The sequence below is a fragment of the Ixodes scapularis genome, unplaced genomic scaffold (assembly GCF_016920785.2).
Source record: "Ixodes scapularis isolate PalLabHiFi unplaced genomic scaffold, ASM1692078v2 PGA_scaffold5__190_contigs__length_132052651, whole genome shotgun sequence".
Classification (NCBI taxonomy): Eukaryota; Metazoa; Arthropoda; class Arachnida; order Ixodida; family Ixodidae; genus Ixodes; species Ixodes scapularis.
In genome coordinates this window covers 102,093,784-102,111,277 of record NW_024609880.1, presented here as the reverse complement: position 1 = coordinate 102,111,277, position 17,494 = coordinate 102,093,784, and positions in this window count along the sequence as shown.

The following is a 17,494-nucleotide window of genomic DNA, read 5'->3' as shown; positions in this document are numbered from 1 at the left end:
ATGCTGTTGCATATCTCGATCCTGGCGTTTGGTCTAAGAAATGCAAACGAAAGCTGCGAGTAGCCCAAGCGAACGCAAGTGTCGCTGTCGTCACGGCAACCCAACTCCTGGCTGCCGAAGCTTCCGTGGACTGCAACACTGGAGAGCAACCTACAGCAGAACAGGCGTCTGCCACAAACACCGCAGCTGTTGGGACGCCGCCAGGATCGCTGCTGGAAACAGCACGACACTACTCTGACGTCATGAGGCGGGAATCGAGGGACCAGTTTTTTGTACGCCGTGAATACACCAGTCGGATCGATATGCGTCGAGGAGTCAAATATGGCAATATACCGCAATATATGGGAGCAAATACGGCCAGATACCGCCATATAAGTGGGAAAATACTGCCAGATGTGGCCATATAAGTGCGTAAACACGGCCATATACGTCTGCAAATATAGCACCTAATATTTATATACGTGTATGGGCCCGTTTCATTCGTGCAAGCAATAAGTCATATGCACTCGCCAAGACACTAGTTGATTGATCTCTATTGCATGAGTCTCATGTAGTTGGTTAACTAAACATCCTTAAAGTGAAGTTACTAAAGGTATTTCGACCGATTAATCAATTGCGCATTTTCAAGATTCATACACAAATGAAGTTTGGTTGTCTGTTTGACGTTTGACAATATGACGAAGTGCATAAGATCGGAAAGCGAGTTAAACAAATAATGGACTTTAGATCGCAGCTCTTAGGCGCCGGCCGTTTCCGACTTAAGCGGTTTCGGCGTAGCCATCGGTGTAACCGCCCCGCTAAATTTGGCGAGAAATTGAATTGGTACTTATGTCACGTGAGGTGAAACTTCCCGCTAAATCTTGCAGTGAAACTAATTTTGTTCATGTTTCCCCGCTAAATTTAGCGAGGAAACCTGAACCATTAGCTTACCGAAGATGGAAAACGCGCTACTTCGTCGTCCTGAATCCTTTTCCCTTCGAACGGCTGCGAAGCTTTTGCGCCCGGAGTACAATACGGAGCTTTTTCAGGAACCGTTCGCGCAGCATTGCATCCGTTCATTTGCGAGCGTCGGCGATCCATCGTGTCTTGAAAGCAGGAACATGTGTTGTCCATAGTGTCTTTTATCTGTAACTCTTTCGCAAAAAAAATATAAAATTTGAAAACGCGAACCTAACTGCATGTGTACACATAATTTTAAATTTATTGGTAAAAATATATACATATTTATTTATCGATTTATTTGGGGTTATCGTGCGCAAAGCAAATAGTCGCGCTCTTTTTTTTTTTATTGAAAATTTTGATGGAGGTTATACGGTGTACAACATAATATCTTCAAACTCGCATCGTTTTGTGTCACTTTCGAGCTGGACAGCTTTTTTGGCTGTATATTCATTAAGCTGTATATTCACTCGGTATTCACGGCAGGGTAGACTCTATGCATGTTTTAGGCCGATCGTGTCTCCGGTTAGGGTCACGTGACTAGAGTCTAGAAACAGGTAATAAAGCAAAACACGGCACCTGCCAGGAGCCCAAGGACCCCCCCCCCCCCCAGACACACACATAGCATCCACTGCACTATCAACCTTGGGTACAAGTGACAAATCCGCTGGTTGTAGTCGTTGATGCCCCATAAGATAAGCCTTTCGTCTCTGCACTCCCGTTTTGGCCTTTCCTTCTCTCCTTATTTGAGATAAGATTACTCATGTGTATGAGCATCGGATATATATGTGTATATATACAGGGTGTTTCACGAAAGGTGGACAAATTCGATATCGCGAAAACTACGCATCGCACCAAAACTAAGCTTGTATCGTTTTGGTCCTGGGTCAGGGGCCCATTTAAAAAAATTATTAAAGTTTGCGATAATTAAATTGTTAATCATTTTCCCGTACTTATTTTTTTATATTGAGTATAGGGGCATGGTTTTATTAGGAAACTTGTTAGCATCATGAAAAAACACCAAATACAAATATTCGAGTGGGATAGAAGGCACGCGCTGCATCCCTAGTGAAAAATACACCGGCTCGAGGGCTGGTGTGACTTGATGTTACACCAGACTTTTTACAGATGTGATTTGGAACATTTTCTGACGTGACTCCAGAAATCTGGTGTTCTGGTGTGACACCAGAAATCTGATGTGTGGGTATGACACCAGAAATCTGGTGTTCTGATGTTACACCAGAAATCTGGTGTTCTGGCGGGACATCAGGTTTTGTAGTTATCTGATACCAGACTACCTGTTGACTGGGTGTTGCTTTACTCACAAAAAAGGATACAATGATAAGTTTGACAACAACGCTGCTGCCATAATTACTTTATTCAAAAAAGCAAAAAAGCACAACAGTAAAGCTTCGGAAGCTTTACTGTTGTAGGGGTTTGGCCGTGATCAACTGGAGTTTGTCCGGAGCCACAGCCCTGCGTCGAAGAACCGGACGCCCTGTCGTTTCGAAATTCTTGGCCTTTCAGCTTGCGGTTCACTCGTGTCTTAGTTACGCTGATCCGTTCCGCGTACCCCTCCGCACCAAAAATGTCCTCTTCTAAGGCATCATATTCGTCAGATAGCTCGATTTCCTTGTCCAGCTCTTTCAGGGAAGCCTCCTTAAGTAGAAGAATATCAAATGTTTCGTCGAGCTCGCCGATGTCGGTTGGATCCGTAGCCAGCAGACGCCAATCTCGTTGATGGTCTTTGTTGTGGCGGCTCGCAGGGTAATCCTCTTTCGCTTCAGGCGGTCGACGCGCTCCTCGCTTGTAGTAGGCATGGTCTGTCCTTTTATTCCCGGTTTTCGGCCCCAAAAACTGTAATAATTACTAGCTTCCTTTGTTTCTTTGCTACCTAGCCAAGCTCGTCGGAAGTAAGGAAAGCGCACCAACACATCTTTTCGGCTTCGACTCACGAAGAAGACTTCTTTACTTTCTCAAACTTAAACAAGAATACCGGCGGAAAGGGAAAGAGAAACCCTCGAAGAGGCGAGCCGGCGAGCGCCCCAAGCTGCTCAAGGCCGCCCGGGAAAGTGCTCGGGACGAGGGGGACACTTCTTGAACACAAAGGAACCCGCCGCGGGGTCTCCGGCGACCACCAAGACGGGAGGAAACAAGGCACCCCGTCGGGAGATGGAGCGGCACACAGACTAATAGAAAACACGCGCGCGGACGGGGGGAAAAGTCAACAAAACACAACTCTGGTGTCACATCAAACTGCGTGGTGTGCACACCAGGCTGCCTAGTCGGCGCATCAGTCCTTTTGGTGTGACACCAGACTCTTGGTGTACCCATCAGGCTGATGTGCGGGTACACCAGCATTTCTGGTGGGCACACCAGGCTGGTGTGCTCGATACATCAGCATCGCTGGTGGGCACACCAGATATTCTGTTGTCACACCAGGATTCTCTGATGTCACACCCGGATTGCCTGGTGTATTTTTCATTAGGGCGGCATCGACGGTACCGGAACCCGTGGAGAATTAGTGCAAACAACATCTTCGCTGTCCTCACGCAACACAGTAGAGACAGGTTGCACAATTCCTCCAAGGGTCGCGGTGCTGTCGGTACCGAGAAGCGCTCCGTTTGCGAACCGGAACTTAAAAACGTGTCGATGTTGTGTGGATTTTTACAAAACTGTAAAATGAAGCGCGTGCCTTATATAACAATCTATTTTTTTTATTTAGTGCTTTTCGATAGTGCTGAGCAAGTTTCCAAATGGAGCCATGCCCTTAAACTCAATATTAAAAATAATTACAGGAAAATGATAAACTCAATTATCCCAAGCTTTAATAATTTTCCTATATAGGCCCCTGGCCTTGTACCAAAACGACACAAGCCTTTTCCAATGCGATGCGTAGTTTTCGCAACATCGAATTTGTCCCACTTCCGTGAATATATATATATATATACATATATATATATATATATATATATATATATATATATATATATATATATAAACGAATGTGTGCAGATGAATGAACCGTACTTAATCCAATTAATCAAAGAATCAAAGTTTTCAGGAACCCGCCGAAAGCCAAAAATTGGCGGAGCCAGGATTTGAACTCTGGGCCTCCCTGTGTCCGGTCGGGTGTGCTAACCTCTACACCACTCCACCTTGCTTTCTGGCGTTTCCTACCTGTCTTATTAATGCACAAGAAACGAAATGTATCCAATCGAAGGTGTTCTGGAAACACACTCCGCCGCGTGGAACGCGGTACGACGCTTAGTGTCACGTGGTACGTGCTCGTTTGTGCTCCAGAAATCCTCCCACTGTTTGTCTCGTCGCGTGTACATGTAGTATTCTTTGTTTATGAGCTTTTAGAGACACGGTATCATCATCATTTGCGAGAATCAAGAGCCACGTTATTGAATATACAACACGGGCACTTGACACCATCGTACGTGGTCTCCGAGGAGGATATAAAAGAATAAGTGCAGATGAATGAAGCGTACTTAATCCAATTAATCAAAGAATTAAAGTTTTCAGGAATCCGCCTAAAGCCAAAAATTGGCGTAGCCAGGATTTGAACTCTGGGCCTCCCAATGTCCGGTCGGGTGTGATAACCTCTACACCACTCCACCTTGGCTTTCTGGCGTTTGCTACCTGTCTTATTAATGCACAAGAAACGAAATGTATGCAATCGGAGGTGTTCTGGAAACACACGACGCCGCGTAGAAGCCAAGCCAAGAAAGCCAAGGTGGAGTGGTGTAGAGGTTAGCACACCCGACCGGACATTGGGAGGCCCAGAGTTCAAATCCTGGCTCCGCCAATTTTTGGCTTTCGGCGGGTTCCTGAAAACTTTGATTCTTTGATTAACTGGATTTAGTACGGTTCATTCATCTGCACATATTCGTTTATATCCTCCTCGGAGACCACGTACGATGGTGTGAAGTGCCCGTTTTGTATATTCAATAACTTGGCTCTTGATTCTCGCAGATGATGATGATACCGTGTCTCGAAAAGCTCATAAACAAAGAATACTACATGTACACGCGACGAGACAAACAGTGGGAGGATTTCTGGACCACAAACGAGCACGTACCACGTGACACTACTCGTCGTACCGCGTTCCACGCGGCGGCGTGTGTTTCCAGAACACCTCCGATTGGATACATTTCGTTTCTTGTGCATTAATAAGACAGGCAGAAAACGCCATAAAGCCAAGGTGGAGTGGTGTAGAGGTTAGCACACCCGACCGGACATTGGGAGGCCCAGAGTTCAAAACCTGGCTCCGCCAATTTTTGGCTTTCGGCGGGTTCCTGAAAACTTTGATTATTTGATTAATTGGATTCAGTACTGTTCATTCATCTGCACATATTCGTTTATATCCTCCTCGGAGACCACGTACGATGGTGTGAACTGCCCGTGTTGTATATTCAATAACGTGGCTCTTGATTCTCGCAGGTGATGATGATACCGTGTCTCTAAAAACTCATAAACAAAGAATACTACATGTACACGCGACGAGACAAACAGTTTGAGGATTTCTGGAGCACAAACGAGCACGTACCGCGTGACGCTAAGCGTCGTACCGCGTTCCACGCGGCGGCGTGTGTTTCCAGAACACCTCCGATTGGATACATTTCGTTTCTTGTGCATTAATAAGACAGGTAGGAAACGCCAGAAAGCCAAGGTGGAGTGGTGTAGAGGTTAGCACACCCGACCGGACATTGGGAGGCCCAGAGTTCAAATCCTGGCTCCGCCAATTTTTGGCTTTCGGTGGGTTCCTCAAAACTTTGATTCTTTGATTAATTGGATTAAGGACGGTTCATTCATTTGCACATATTCGTTTATATTCTCCTCGGAGACCACGTACGATGGTGTGAAGTGCCCGTGATATATATATATATAGAGAGAGAGATAGATATATAAAACAAACACCGATCAATTACGCCAAGTCCTGAAGGAACAGAAGTACCCGGAAAAGATCATAGACGATTCGATCAATAAGGCACACGTCCTCGATCGTGGCCTCCTGCTGAGTAAGCGGAGCCTTGAGACAGAGGAACGTCGGGCGAACCTCGTACTAACTTTCAACAATAAGTCTCCGAATGTCGCACCCATATTAAAAAAAATATTTAAAATTTTACAACAATGTGAACGCCTCGCAAGAATTATCCCTTCCATTCCCCGAGTAATCTACAGACGCTCACGCAATCTTAGGGACGCCATAGTTAGGTCTAAGACAACCCACACTGAAAGCACTGGCAGTCGCCCTTGTGGAAGAAAAATTGCGAGGTCTCTCAACACGTGACACCTAAAACCACGGTACAGGGTACGAATTCCAATTTCACCTAAATCATCGACGGAAACTTAAGCTGCGGCACAAGTAATGTGATATACCTCCTCACATGCGGCACCTGCGGTAAGCAGTACGTGATCCAAACCAACGCAGCTTTCCGATTGAGGTTTAACAATCACAGGGCGCATGTAAATTCATTTCCCAAACTCCCCCTTTCAAACATATTGCTTTACCCAAACACACGTTTGACAAACTCGACGTTACATTTTTACAATCCAATTTCAAAAGCAACCGTGATCGCGAGCAGACAGAATCGTATCCTATTTACAAATTTAATTCAATCCTGGCCGGTATTAATGAAGATTCAGGTATAATGTCATCTATGCATGCAGTCTACCCTGATCCCTCTGTAGCGGAGTGACTGTAGCTAATTCAATCCCATTCGTACAACCCTTGAATTTTTCCGTGTGCCTTTATGTATAACCTGTCGATGAGTCAACGGGTCATGACCTGCAACAGGCATCTTTTACCTGTTGCTCCTTGTTGAATTTTCTGGGACTGTAGTTAACACCGTTATATTTACGTTTTTTTTTGTTTTTTTTTTGGTTACAGATTTGTTTAGGCGCTTTGGCCGAGCGTTTGCTTGATTTACTGTGTGAGCTTTTTTCAGTATTTTTTTTAATGCAGGAGATTTGTCTATGCGCGTTGGCGTTGATTTACTCTGCGCGCTTATTTCACCTTTTTTTCTCTATGCAGGGTTTTTTTCCTATGCGTTTGGGCGTTATTTATTGTGTGCGCTTATTACATTCCTCTTTTCTTTTTTTATTGACTGTGCTTTGTTTGGCTTTGCGTCCTTCCGCGGCGTGCGTTGCTGGCCATCTGGGCCGATCTACCTCTGTGAACGTTACTGCACCTTCCGCACGTGAAGTTCCTGGGGTCACGAAATCTGACGTGGCCTTTGCTTGGCTCCGATGGCTGGCGGCGTCTGCTGCGGCCGTGCCTGGAGTGGGGGGGAGTACAGCGGCGTTTTTTTACTTGGGCTCTTTTACTTGGGCATTTTTACACGTGATCTGACAGGTGACGTGGCCTGGATCTGGAAACCGAAAACAACTCTAACCGATTCTGGCAACCAATCTTGAAGAAGGCCTGTCTCAGGCCGAAACGTCGACTCACTAAATGCTTTTAAACTCCAACAACGTTTAGAAGTGCGACTTCATTACTTTATATATATATATATATATGTAATATATGCCTAATTTTATACATGTATATGTATGTGTATATATATATATATATATATGACATCTTGGGGCTAAGTAGGCTGCAGGCGTATTTTTATAAAAGTAGATGCCACCGAAGGGTCAAACAAACTTGGACGATTTAATTGAACATGTATAACTCATACATAAACCGCGACGTTTCGAAGGGGGACCCTTCTTCCTCAAGCGGGCCCCCTTCGAAACGTCGCGGTTTATGTATGAGTTATACATGTTCAATTAAATCGTCCAAGTTTATTTGACCCTTCGGTGGCATCTACTTTTATATATATATATATATATATATATATATATATATATATATATATATATATATTTGTTTTTTTAAAATAGAATGTGTTCAAGTGATATGCATCTTGAAACCGTTTCTTTTTTAATAAACACACTTACCAAGTTTTAGGTTTTTTTTCATATTACCTTTATTTTTTGCTCTTTTGCTAGTCATGCATTGCTGTTGTCGTTAATATCTTTGTCTTTTGTAACATCGCGTGCTGCTGTACATTTATTAACACTGCGAGTTGGGCTAGTTGGTACTTATGCATGGTGGAAAACACGCGAAAAAAACACGGGGACAAAGAAAGAAGCACGCAGTACGAAGCGTATTGCAACTGAACTTTACTGAAGGAAACACATAAAAAGAAGAATAAAACCACACATGCGCAAAGATGATGGGCTTTGTTAACCACGTGGAAAGTTCACCGTCACTATTGAGGGACCGATAAGAGCCTGCTTCTTATCGGATAAGGCAACCAGAAGGAGCACTGATACACACATTCGTGTCATGGGCCCTTATCACGAATGCCTGATGTGTCTCACGTTCCGATTTAGTATTGAATTTTCCCACGATCTTGCTACTATTAAACTCGGCCTGGGCACTCACACCTATCGCAATGTACAGCCAAGTGGCCAGACGGGGATTGCTTGGTGGCGGCGGAGTGTTCTCCGATTTCATAATTAATGCACCTCCCCGTCTGGCCAACATAAACCCTACCGCAACTCAGGGGGACCTCCTAAATGACCCCTAAGGGACATTGCCGAAACTTGGTGGTATGACGATTGCACCACACACCCTTCGAATCACACGGCACTTCTGCATAATTTAGCACACAGTGCGCCTAGTTCTGTGTGCTTATTCGTATGTCACTGTGTTTATTGGTGTATTTTCAACTATGACGTACCTGTCTCACAACGCAGGCCATTGGTGACTTCTCAGTAAAGTTCATTCGCCTTGTGTAGATTTGGACTAAATTATTCTTGCCTTGAAAGTGTAAAACAAAATAATTGATTAAAATATTGAAATAATGTAGATCCGGCATTTTAGGCACTGAATGTATTTGGCGTAACATATGTGACATACTTACTATATTTTTGTTTGTTTATTCTTTCAAAACTTCTTTGCAGTGAGTTTAGTCCCGGAAAAGCTCCTGGTAAAAGTTTTATTGTGGATTTCTTTTGGTTTTGCGAAAGCAATCTAGTTTTGAAAGTGAATACGTATTGCGTTCGCGGCACGTATGTACGTCTACTCAAAAACTAATCCTCGGTATAGCTCAAAGACCATACAAATGCTGAGTGCGAAAAGCAAGCTTGTAAACTTGTCAGTATTCCGTTGAGGGCAGCCTTTGAAACATAATCAACAATCCCTTCGTGCGTCATGCCATTCGTTTCTCTCAGTGTTTTTTTTTTTTTTTTTTTTTAAGGACTTGTGTATTTGACCTTTTAGGTTCGTCGTTGTTGAACACAAGGACGACAGTTAAGGTTAGAGGAGCAAAAGAAGGGCAAAACATAAAAACAAATACATTTTTGTAGCAAATACATTTTCTGAGTGCTCATACGTTTGGTTTGCGCTAATGTCGAGTTACGTGTCCTCGTGTCCCATGCAATGCATGCTTTACCTTTTGTTCACAAAAAATATGCCCTATTGAAATTAGTATTTTGATATTTTAAGGGTTAAAATTCTCTCCAGTAATATTTAGAGCGATAATAATGCGAAAGCATTAACTGGTCCCATGGAGCGGGCCGACGCAATCAGCTTTGAACCCGCGCCAATAGGGCACCTAAACTCATTTCTCCAAGTGAAACCGAAATTTGATGGCTCCCCTATTTCAAGCCGTGCGAAAAGTTTAGCCAAACGGCACCTGGTTTCCCTGCTCCCAGAGGAGCGGATTGAAGACGAATTTCGATGGATTTCGCCTTCAATCCCATTGGCTGGCACGCGTCATAGTTTCAAGAAAAAACGAGGCTCCCATTAGCCTTAGCGAGACAGTTTCAGCGATTGCCAACCCATGGCGCTGCCTGTCCGCGCTAGCAGCACGCCGGTAACACGAAGCGTCTGGCCGCCGAGCGGGGCAGCGGCTCCTCGCCTAAGGTCAGCGCGGCGAGGAGAGAGCGCGCTCGGCCCTCTACGCAAGTACGCCGCAGACGAAATAAGGGAGCGGAAGAACGACACGCATGCTTTCGCATTCACAACTCATAAGAAGTGCTTAGGTGTAACAGGAGCCTTTTTTTTCATTAACGACCTGATTATGAAAATAGATTCGGCAAACCAGAACATATAACTAAAGCGCCGCATAACTACAGTTACTTCTATATAATCTTGTATTTTTGAAGTATATTTGTTACCGGTTTTCGACTCTGCAAGGACAAATTTCGCATGACAGAGAACATTTTTTAAGCAGAAAACACCTGCTTCTTTGTATACACGAGATGTTTACTGCATCAATGCATTACTCCCCTTAAAGGGACACTGACACCCCCCAAAATTTTTTTTAATTTTTTGCCAGGCGCTTTATTATGGTGTCGGAGGACTACCCAATTAATATTTTACAACAGAGTAGCGTATTTTATTAATAAAGCCAAAAGACGCAATTGCTCGAAACCGAAACCGAAACCCGACGGAGGTCGGAGAAGTGGAGAGAAGAGAGTGAGTGGCGGAAGTCACGTGGCTACACCCGACCGTGTGTTTTTTTGGTTTTTTTTTTTTCTCCTTCCCGGTAGCAGACGACAGGCGGCGTACGGGAACTGTTCGCCGTGGGATTCTTTTGCAGTTATGTATGTTCCGCTCGTTGTTCTGTACTCCAAGATGAGTGGTCTTGTACATTGAGGAGTTGGAGATGAGTAGTGAGTGCCCGTGGTGAATTTTGATCGGCTCCGAAAAGAATATACCCAAGATGTTGCGTGAAGAGCTGGCTCACATGTCCTGCGTCTGAAACAGAAGTGGCATTGTGCGACAGAGTTTCCGAAAGGTCAACGGGATCGGGACCAATGGCTGGCTGCAATTCCTGTAGAACATATACGGGCACCTCGGAAAGCGGACGCTACCCGATTTATATGCTCCTTGCATTTAGTGGAAAGTGATTACATTGAGTTCACAGGTATCAAAAAGGAAATCTCATACCATTTAATTCAGCGACGTGTCGTCCACATTTGTTTATTATTATTTTTTTTCTTTCTTCAGTAATAATTGTAAAAAAAAAAAGAAATGTAGACATCGGAAAATATTTGCAGAAAAAAAAAGTTTCACGGGGAATTGAACCCGGTCCTACCTCGTCTGAAGCGGACGTGTTTCCCACTGAGCTTCTGGGGCTTTTTTTTTTTTTTTTTTTTTTTCTTTATTGCCTGTTTTGACTTAAGCCAACACAAGGGACGCAACCACATACATATGCACACAAAGTTAAAACGCGCCAGCCAAGCGCAGCTGCCGCGAGTACATTTAAAAGCGCTTCAACGAGACCAAATCATCAAGTATTCGCAACCATTCAGGTGGTTCAGGCAGCGCGCGGAATACCTCGCGAATATAGGAAACGTTTTCAATGAAATAATCTCTCGCAGGGGGCACATTTACATCAGCGTTATGCACACCCGTCCTAGTCCTCCACAGGCTGTGGAGGCCGAGGAGCATAAACATGTCGTACGGGATGCCACCTTCGTTCTCTAGCGGCAAGAAACGAATCCCATACGCAGTTAGAGGCATGTCTTTCTTCAACGTGCGCTGAAGAACATCCCACAGGAACACAGCGTCCCAGCAGTCGATGAACACGTGCTCTATAGACTCGGGAACCTTACAAAGAAAACAATTTACAGACCACGGCACAAAAATACCTTTCGCTTCCCTGCTGGAAATGGGCGATGTGAAATGAGGCCAAAATTCACATTGAACCAATGTGCAACTGTATGTCCAGACACATTGAGCAATATGCATTTATGAAACAAAAACCTATGTGCACCAATTGGTAATCCTTTAGGGAATTCACATTGGGCTGAATTTGTAATCCTTTAGGGAATTCACATTGGGCTGATTGCATTTATGAAACAAAAACCAATGAGCAGCAATTGGCCACAGGTACCCCAGTGCACACTGCATTGAGGGTATTTATGGGGCAAAAACCAATGAGCAGCAATTGGCAACAGGTGCTCCTGTGCACATTGGGTTGACGGTATTTATGGGACAAAAACTAATGAGCGGCTATTGGCAACAGGCCCCCCTGTGCACATTGGATTGATGGTATTTACGGGGCGAAAACCAATAAGCGGCAATTGACGACAGGCACCCCTGTGCACATTGGGTTGATGGCGTTTAGGGGGCGAAAACCAATGAGCGGTAATTGACAACAGGTGCCCCGGTGCACATTGGTTTGATGGTACCCAGTCAACCAGCAACCGTCTATTAAACATCCGAGAGATGTGTAGTTCGGACATTTAACATATCCAGTGGATATCTGCTACGATTCATCCAACATTGAAAGTATCTACTCTGCAGTGCAAAATGGTTCCCCGGAAAACGTACCACTAACGCTATCTGGTTGATGCAGCTGGACATTCAGGACCATTGTAGGATGTTCAGCCTGATCCTGTGGATGTACCATGTACATACCTCAGAAATATTACCTTTTCTGGTATAGGGACCAGCCCTATGCCAAGAGGGCAAGGAAGTGCCTAAGCAGCCTTCATTTTATGCTAGCATATAGCGTGTAAACTGTCCTACAGAAAAATTTAAACGGATAAGAGTCCAATTCTTTACAAAACAAGAGCTCAGAGGGCAGATTTGCTGTATGGCCCGTGCATGCTCTCAATGTATACCCAAATGGCACATTACATATGTATAATGTAGCAATCAGGCCCGCAGCAGACATTCTTTATATTGAAGTTTTTTTTCACCATCAAGCTCAGAAGCTTTACCACAGGATCAATGCAGACGACACTGACAAGGAAGGCGACACTACTGATGCTAACTCGTTTTAGTGAGGTGGACCTCGCCACATCCGAGAGAACTGAAATACTGGACACAAACATTGTCATAAGCTATGACGAACGGCCCTGAGGAATTGACTACTGAAGTCTAAGGCTTCAGTAGTCATATGCTCTAGTGACGAGGACACCAGAATTCCATGAGCTGTAGCACCGACTGCATGGCAAAAGATGCCGCTGCAGTCTTGCAGCGTAACTTTGAACGTGAGTAGCGCAATAAATTCCTGCCCAGCCTGTCAGGCATGCACATCCGTTCTGTAGAAAAAGTTGCAGTGCCAAACAAATCGCCATTAACTCTTTATTGTTACTGTTAGACAGACGAGCAGTGCTTGATGCTTTTAAAATAAAGTATAATTTTTGAACAATGCTGCATAGACAGCATGAGGTTTTCAAAATAAAGTATACTTACTGAACAATGCAGAATACTTTGCTTAAAAAAAATGTCTGATAAACATAATAAAAAGCTCAGCACATTCAAGGCCCACTTAAGGCAGTTCACATCTCTCTCTCCTGTGGTGCAGAATGTTTCTGAAAAGCAACGAAAAAATGTTACGTTAAAGATATGTGAGCAGTGGTTTACCATTCTTTGAAACAAAACTAATAAAACAGTGAAGTTCAAAGTGAAGTGACTCAAATATGCAAGAATTGGAACTGATGTAAATAAATCACAAGTATTTTATGCCTTGTTTTTAAAGCACATTCATGCTGGATGTGTGTACTGTATTGCCAACTTTTGTTTGTTAGATTTACATCAAATATCAGTGTTCTTAAAATTCGTTGTCTATGCAATCTTTTTAATTCATAATAAGGTACTATTACATAATGAAATTTTTCCTCTTAAAGAAACGCTCCAAACAAAATTTTTTTTAACTATTCAATACTGTTCACACCTGTAGTATTTGCTCCCAAATTAAACCAAAAAAGCTGTCACTGGCTTTAATATTTAAAGCATTCAAATACTCTCATATAGAAATTATGCTTTGAAGAAATTGCACACCATACTTACTGTTCTAGAAAAGTTTGAGTTTTGTGCTAACATCAGCTTAATAAGACCAGCTTACCATTTGAGATGACTGATGTCAGGCAGGTGCGTGGCGAAGTTAATCTGTGACCATGGTTTCTACCTTGAAGTCTTCACATTTATGGCAGCTCTGCACTGCATCTGATAAAAGAAAGCAACAGAAGTATGACACCAACAATTCCATAAATCTGGCTCCATGTGAGGCGATCTGCACTACTGTTCCAGAGATTACTTACTTATGATGCACTCAGCAAGGTGAAGGTTCCTGAATGTCAACTTTCCCTTACGTCCTTCCCACAAAAATGTTTGCCCCAACTGGTCAGTCAGCAACCGCTTCGTGATCTGTCTCGTACAGGAAGCATAACCAGATCCGCAGACTTTGCCAAGCTGTCGAACATAAAAAACATCCACATAGCAACCACTTAGTGCAATCATAACTATTGATTGGATGTTTCTGTTTATTTTTAGTCAACCTTGGCAGGTGTTTATCGGCATCCATTTCTTCATTAAATGTGCTGCAAAAATATTCCAAAAGCCGGGAATCATAATGATAAAAAAAACTGCACCGACTGTACTCAACAAGATTAACAATTTAATCAAACGTTTCGTCTCCCATGTGGGAAACATCGTCGGTGAAACCTTGAAGCAGGAATGAGCGAAAGAAACTTCAACAGTCCTATTTAAGCAAGTCCGCATACACATTAAGGAGGGGGCCGCAGCTGGAGTTACAAGCTGATGAGTCACTTCGGATGAACCATGATTCTACGAACCTGCTTGGACCCCACCTTTGTTCACGCGCCAGAGTGGACGCATTCTCAAAGTCGAAACTGTGTCCCGTATTCCAACAATGGTCTACGAGTTCCGTCTTCGCTCTTGTCGCATGCGTGGCCTTTGCCATGTCCCTTTTGTGACTTTCATTTAGCTTTAAACAGCATTGAATCATCAATCCAATTCACACATGAAGTTGAACAGAACGGTGCAAAGCCTTTTCTGTATGTTAATGTGTTCCGAAATAGTACCGGTCGCTTATATACAACAGTGTACCGCAAAGCTGTGATACAGGCAACCTCTTAAGCTTTAACTCGCATCATTCTGTCGAACATAAAAGGGCTGTCGTAAAAAACCTACTACACCGGTCCGAACGCATTTCTTCTAATCCTCAATTGCGCGCTTTTGAGAAAAAAGTCAAATTTGGGGGATTTACGTGCTAAACCAACGACGGGCATCTGGCACGCCCCAGCGGAGGACTGAGGATTAATTTAGACTACCGGGGGTCTTTTGACGTGCAACCGAAAGCTCGGTTACACGGCGCCTGCTCCGCAATAAGCCTCCGCCACATGGAGATCCGTAGGCCAGCGCTCTCACCTTGGAGCCACCGAGCCGGCTTGCGCGCTTCTGAGGATGCTGTTATTGTTGACCTGCTGATGAAGCGGAATTATCCGAAACGTTTTATTGATAACACGCACAAACAGATGGGACAAAGAAGTCAGGATAATGGACAACTCAGGACAGGGCAAGCAACAATACCCTATTTGAGAGGTGCTTTTGAGTCCATTCGCAGGGCCCTCGCCCCTTTGAATATCCGCACAGCTTTCAAACCCCACCATAAACTATGTGACTTCATTTCTAAACCTAAAGATTACACCCCCCCAGAGTCCCAGTGCGGTGTTGTGTATAAAGTGAACTGTCTAGACTGTGACACATCCTACATTGGGGAGACAGGCTGGAAGCGCTGCACTCGCCTAAACAAACACAGCGAAGACGGAACTATTAGACCACTGTTGGAATACGGGTCACAGTTTCGACTTTGAGAATGCGTCCACTCTGGCGTGTGAACAAAGGTGGGGTCCACGAAGGTTGGTGGAATCATGGTTCATCCGAAGTGACTCATCACCTTGCAACTGTAACCGCGGCCCCCTCCCCCGATGTTTATGCGAACTTGCTTAAATAAGATTGTTGAAGTTTTTTCGCTCATTCCTGCTTGAAGGTTTCACTGATGATGTTCCCCGCATGGGAGACGAAACGCTTGATTAAATTGTTAATCTTGTTGAGTAAAGTCGGCGCAGTTTTTTTATAATTAAATTTGCTACTAATATTTATACCTGCTCTTATTGAGGCACTTCCGACATTTAAACTGAGGAATTTTGACGTCTTTATCTCAATATGGCGATTGGATTAAAGATTATACCACTGGGCACAAGCTTGGGCTTACCCGAAAGCCCAGGCCTGGGATGGGCTCGGACTCTTGACTGTGGGCCCGGGCCGGGCTCGGGCCAGCACGTTGATTGGCCTGGTTCGGGCCAGCACGTTGATTGGCCTGGTTCGGGCTCAGGCCAGCTGTAATTGACCATGATGCTGACAGAGGCCATCGTAGAAATCGGCGTCTCGGTTATGTCAGCAACATCAACTCCAGAACCACTAGACAAGTTCCCATGAACGTAGGTCCACCTTAAGACAGTGGACGGCAGCGTCGTTAATCATGAGGTGAGCTTCAGGTTAATCCCAGTGGCGTGATGTTTTTGCTTGTGGTGATAAATAGCGGCAAACCAAAAATAAACGGACATTGAAGCGCTCTGTCAGGAATTAAAAATGGGGGACTCAAAAACATTAACGCTAAACAATCTCAACCTAATTGATCATGAGAAACACTTATCTCTCTCGAATAATAGCTGGGAAGCGCTAACATAGCGGCAATGATGTAGTGGGGAAGCTTACAGGCCTAGTAAACAATTATACACATACTGGGGAATGCCTGGCACATATTCAGGTATGAATACATGCTCAGATCTACAAAATATTTTAGAAGATACAAACTGCAAATTAGTAGTCTTTTTTAGAAAACACATTGACGTATCTTAATCACAGTGCTAAAACCCATAAAAACACTTGATTACAATTATTTTAATAAAAAAAGTTCTGATATGTACATGACACCAGCAGTCATAACTTTGATTTAGTTCATCGCAAGCTATATTTCTCTGGCAGCAAACGAAGAGAAACCTTTTAACTGTGCAGTGAACCAGAATTAATACAATACAACAAAGTTTCCGTATACCACTTTAAAATAACCACAAACAACGCTTTTCAGATCAGTATGTTTTGCTATAAAAGGCTATAAAGCCATAGTCCTTACAGTATATTATAAAACTTTTAGTCTTGCTGCATCCAGTTGTGGCTTTGCTTAGCCTTTGTGCGGTTTGAAGGTCTGCCGGTTACAATTTGCCAAGGAGGCCATCTGTGGCGGAGATAATTACCAAACCTTACCGGATGAACATTGATTCCCTCTTCTATTTGAGAACTTTGTGTGTGAAGTCTTGTTGAGCCACATGCCATTGCCAATGCACACATAGAAGACATAAGCTTCAGTTAATCTTTGAAGCAGCACTATGTACAGGAAATTTACCAGCGCAATATTCGTGACTCCAGCGAAATCGACTCCGCGTAGCGGCAGCGCCGAGAAGATCAGGAGAAGAGGTTGTCCCGACTCTGTCGTCTGCTATCGCTGCTTGGTTCTCGTAGGCAGCATAGAAACAAACATTGTTTCCAGTAATTATTTTAATGATTCCACCGGGTCCTTCCTACGCACTGAGTAGACAAACGTTTCTAGGGTCAAAAAATCACTTTGCATTAAATGTAACACTGATTTTACGCTGCAGTGCAGGAATTTGTGATGGTCCGCATGCTGAACAACGAAAACGACCTTCTTTCGTCCGAATTTTGCCTGAG